The sequence below is a fragment of the Miscanthus floridulus genome, chromosome 10 (assembly GCF_019320115.1).
Source record: "Miscanthus floridulus cultivar M001 chromosome 10, ASM1932011v1, whole genome shotgun sequence".
NCBI lineage: Eukaryota > Viridiplantae > Streptophyta > Magnoliopsida > Poales > Poaceae > Miscanthus > Miscanthus floridulus.
Window position 1 is genome coordinate 38,783,681 of NC_089589.1, and position 5,137 is coordinate 38,788,817.

The 5,137-nt window shown below is 43.2% G+C and overlaps 1 pseudogene; it reads left to right on the forward strand.

Annotated features, from left to right (window-relative positions):
- Positions 1–1,168: 1,168 nt before the first annotated feature.
- Positions 1,169–4,876, forward strand: LOC136486244 (disease resistance protein RGA2-like; annotated as a pseudogene).
- Positions 4,877–5,137: the final 261 nt, after the last annotated feature.

Genomic DNA, 5,137 nt, shown 5'->3' on the forward strand with positions numbered 1-5,137 from the left:
CCGCTTGGCACGGCTAGTCCTTCTTCGTCGTTAGTAGGGGGCAAGGCCACCATCAGGGTAGGGCCCATCATCGGAACAGGGCTGCTAGAGTCGAGGAAGAGGGTGGCCATGCGGATAAGCGAAGAAAGTAGGGGCGGTCGCCGGAGTCACGGCGTCGAGGCCGCCACAGGAAAGAAGGTAGGGGTGGCCATGGGATCTCTGAGAGGGCCAGCAAGAGTGCCGCCACCAGCTAGAGACCTTGTTGCGCGCTTGCGAACGAAGGTTCCAGGAGATCTACTGGAGCGCAACCTTCTTCGCCAATCCCCATGGCAGATCCAAATCCAAGGAGGCCCGGTGAGGAGGTGTGGCATGGCGGCCTGGCCGGTGAGGTTGGTGCGTGGCTGGGCGGCGAATCGGGGGGACGTGGTCGGCGGCGAGGCGGGTGGTGTGTTGTGAGAACATGGCATGGCCAGCGAGGCGGCGCAACGCTCTTGGGCGGGCCCCACATGAACTGGTGATGTCGCCGTCGCTGAAACTAGTATGTCAGCTGAATGGTTTTTAGGTCTCATTTATTTACTTAACTCTTGTGCAAAATATTTATGTGGCATCATATTTAATACTGTAGAAATTTATGTGGCATCATATTCAATACTGTAGAAACTCTAATTGTGTTTTATCGGCTAAAACTAATATTATCCAGAGCTAAAAAAGTAGTTAGCTAAAAGATAGTCAGTTAACTGTTAACCAGTGGATGTTTAGATCCTTACCCAATAGGTTTTATCAGCTAGTTGAGCCTAACATGCTAACAACTAGCCATGGGTTTTGCTAAAAATTAGCTCATTTATTAGTCTTTCTGTTTAGATGGACTAAGCTAATTTTTAGCTGCCAGTTGTTACCCTATGTAATCCGAACATTCATTTATAGTTCTCCAAAAAAAACTTCTCTTGTAAAACTCATTGCAATTCTCTTGTTAAACCACTAAGTTTGAATATATGAATATAGTTTCCATGCAACTCATGTAAAGTAATTATTTCTGAGGTCATTCATTTTTCATATTTTTATTTCCGAGTTGACAATTTGTTTTGTCATTTTAGCACTGTACTTAATATTATTGTTGGCTTGTAAAACTCATTGCAATTCTCTATTATGAAACATTCAGCTACCTGGGATCCTACACGTGCCTCTGGGAAATATGGAGGCTGCTTTAGTATCTGGACTTTTAAAGGTCACAGGGAACAAGCTAGTTGCATTGATAACCAGCAAGTTTGCCTCCGTAATGGGTGTGAGAAAAGACCTCCATGAACTCCAGGAACTACTTAATGAGATTACGAGATGGTTCTCCAAATTTGAAGATAGAGCAATAGAGAATGTTCCATCGTTTTACTGGAAAACAAAATTAAAGGATTTGGCGTATGATATTGAAGATTTGCTTGATGAAGTCCACCTAGAAGCTGAGAAACACAAGATAGACATCGATGCTGACAATCATGCTATGGCTGACTGCTTCTGTGCAAAACCAATGTTATTTCTTTTCCGATGCAAGGTGGCCTCTAAGATCAAGGGAATCAAGGTGAGGTTTGCTGCAATTGTCAAGCAAAGAAGTGACATAAATACTGTACTGGACAATTCTGGAGTGGATCCATCTGTTCCAAGCAGACCGATAACTGGCGAGTTGTCATTCATAAGTAAAGTTGAAGAGTTCAGTATACCCGTGAGGGATAAGAAGAAGGATGACATCATATCTAGCCTTATAGAGTCTGATGAAGGACTGAATGGCTGGATAGTTTCTATCGTTGGAATAGGCGGATCTGGCAAAACTACATTGGCCAAACTGATCTGCCTTGACAAGAGGACAAAAGAGCACTTCAAAGATTCAATTTTATGGGTCCATGTGTCCCAAGAATTTGATTTGGAAAAGCTTATCGTTAAGCTATTTGAATCTATTGCTAAGAAAAAAGCAGATCGTCACACCCAACAGTACATGGTTAATGCAATTTCGAAAAGGTTGAGTGGTAAGAAGTTTCTTCTTGTCCTAGATGATGCTTGGCATGACGACAGGGATGATTGGAAACAATTCATGGTTCACATACGCAGTGGTGCACATGGAAGCAGGGTTCTACTAACTACTCGTGATCAGAAGGTTGCAGAAGCAGTTGGATCTATGTGTATCTTAAACTTGGAGTTCTTATCAGAGAGTGACAGTTGGATTTTTTTCCTAAAGAGTTCCGGTCGGACACAGGAAGATTTGGACTCTGAATTTATAAAAGTTGGAAAGAAGATTGTGAATAAATGTGGTGGAGTACCACTAGCAATCAGAACTCTTGGGGGTGTACTCCGTGACAAGAGGGAAATAAATACTTTGAAGGCCATAGAAAGCAGCAATTTATGGAATCATCAGGATATAAAAGATCGAGCATTTGCATCGTTGCAACTGAGCTACTTTCATTTGGCAGACCATTTGAAACGATGCTTTACAATTTGCTCTATATTCCCAAAAGGATATGGAATCAACAAAGACCACCTGATTGCCCAATGGATAGCCCATGGCTTCATCCATCCAATGAATGCATGTCAGCTTGAAGATATCGGAAGTGATTACTTTGATTCCCTTGTGAAAGTGGGTTTTCTTCAAGAATCACCATTCAAAAGTCAGCATACTAAACAAACTGCATACAGGATGCACGACCTTATCCATGATCTCAGTCGACAAATTTTACAGCATGAAATGGTGACATCCTTACCGAGGAACATGTCGGGAAACAGTACTTACACATGCAGATATTTATCTTTGAACTCATGCAGTGAGAAGGTCGATGGGAGCTTACTTAACAAGGCACGTGCTCTCTATGTATCTGGTGGTAACCTATCATTGAAGAAACCATTTAAAAAGAGTTGCTATGTCCGCAGTGCTATTCTACAATATGCAACTGACACTCCATTTCCAATGTTCATATTGAAGTTTAAATTTCTTAGGTATCTTGAAATGTATAATCTTAGATGCAGTGAACTTCCGGAAGCTATCTCAAGCTGTCAGAACTTGCAGACGCTTCATTTGGTAAATTGCAGAGGTTTTGTGACATTACCAGACTCTATTGGCAAGCTTATGAAGCTGAGAACTCTAGAGCTGTTGCAGGGTACTGACCTTGAGAGTTTACCTGAATCAATTGGTGATTGTCAAAATCTTCAATACTTGCTACTATATCGATGTGAGAAGCTCAGAGAGTTACCAAACTCTGTTGGTAAAATTGAAAACCTGAGGGTGCTTCAGGTTGTTAAATGTCATAATGTCGGTACAACTGAATTGATTGGGGACTTTGGCAGGTTACAGACAATTAATTTGGCTGGTTGTAAGAGTCTTCGACACCTGCCAAGCACATTTGCTTGTCACACCTTACGTTCTCTGAACCTTTCTCATACCAATATTGCAGAACTACCTAACTGGGTCACTTTGAACCATAATCTAGAATGTATAGACCTTAGTTGGTGCATGGAATTAGTGGATCTTCCTGAAGATATAGTGAAGTTAAGAAGGCTTGAAGTTTTATGTCTAATTGGTTGTCACAAACTGTGTTGCTTTCCATCAGGATTCGGAAAGCTGACTTGTTTAAGAAAGCTGGGCTTGTTTGTTATTGGGGCTGGTGTAGATGATGCAAGGATCTTAGAGCTTGGAAATCTTAAAATGATAAGTGGTCGCCTTGAAATCACCAACCTTCAATATTTAAGAAATCCAAGTGATGCGAAGAATGCTTTCTTGAAGCAGAAGAATACAGAGTTTTTGATGTTGAACTGGTCCCAGAATCAAATGGAAGAGGCTTCAGTATCAGACATGAATCATGACCTGGTTGTGCTGGACTATCTTGAACCACCATCTCAAATTAGGGAATTGGTCATAAGAGGTTACCGAGGTCCCTGTTTGCCGCGTTGGATGACGAAGCAAAGTGACTCAGTTCCTTTGTCTCAGTTCCTTTGTCTAACAAATTTACAGCTGCAGCAATCACCAAACTTGAAGCATATGCGAGGGCTTGTGCAATTGCCTTTACTGAAGAAGTTGCGACTGTGCAGAATGCCTAATTTGGAGGAGCTGCAGATTATAGCATGTGGTTCTGATGTTCCAGAGAAATATTATTGTTTCCCCCTCCTGTCCACTCTGATCATAGTGGACTGCCCGAAATTGGTTGTGAAACCATGCTTCCCGTCTTCTTTGCAGAGGTTATCATTGAAAAATAGCAATTATGAGCTGCTGCTATCTCCGGAAAGCTCGCCCTCCCATCTGCTTTCTCACCTCAAGGATTTGAGACTAGAAGGAATGGCGGCATCAATGTCTGGCTGGGAATTACTGCATCATCTCACCGGACTGGAGTGCTTGGAAATCTGCCTCTGCAATGACCTGACACAATTACCAGAGAGCATTTGTAGCCTCACGTCCCTCAAGCGGCTGGAAGTCAAGCAATGTTCCAATCTTGTCAAATTTCCTGAGTGGCTTGGGGAACTGAGCTCTCTACAACAGCTGCTTGTCTTGGAAACCCCATTGATGGCCAGCCTTCCTCAATCAATGCGGCACCTTAGATGCCTCGTGAGACTTCACATCGGTGGTTGGCACAATCTGAACCAGCTGCCTGAGGTGATTCAGCACCTCACATCTCTTCACACGCTCAGATTGGAAGAATGCAGCGCGGTGACTGTGCTGCCGGAGTGGATAGGAGAACTCTCTGCACTTCGACGGCTTCTTCTTGAAAGATGCACTGCCCTTGAATCCCTGCCCCACTCCATACAACGCCGTAACAGACTCCAGTATTTGTCCATTGCTGGCTGCCCTCATTTGGCAGGTTACAAAAAGGAAGTTGGGGACCTGTGGCACCTTCTCTCCCATATTTCTCAGGTGGACATACAAGCTTGAGGGGGCCGAGGGCAGACAACATGTGGCAGCATCATGCCAGCATCCAGATTATTAGAAAAGGGTTGGGACTGTTTCAAGGTAGTACTGAGAACGTCCTAACAAATTACATCACCATGTCCGGATGTGATCTGTCCTCTGTTTTTATCATATCTGTCATTCCAATCTCTGTACTGTGTGAGCTTGAGATACTTAGATACTGCAAAACAATCTAACGTGGTCCCGATCTTATTGGAGATAAGTATTGCAAACTTAAGGATAAAT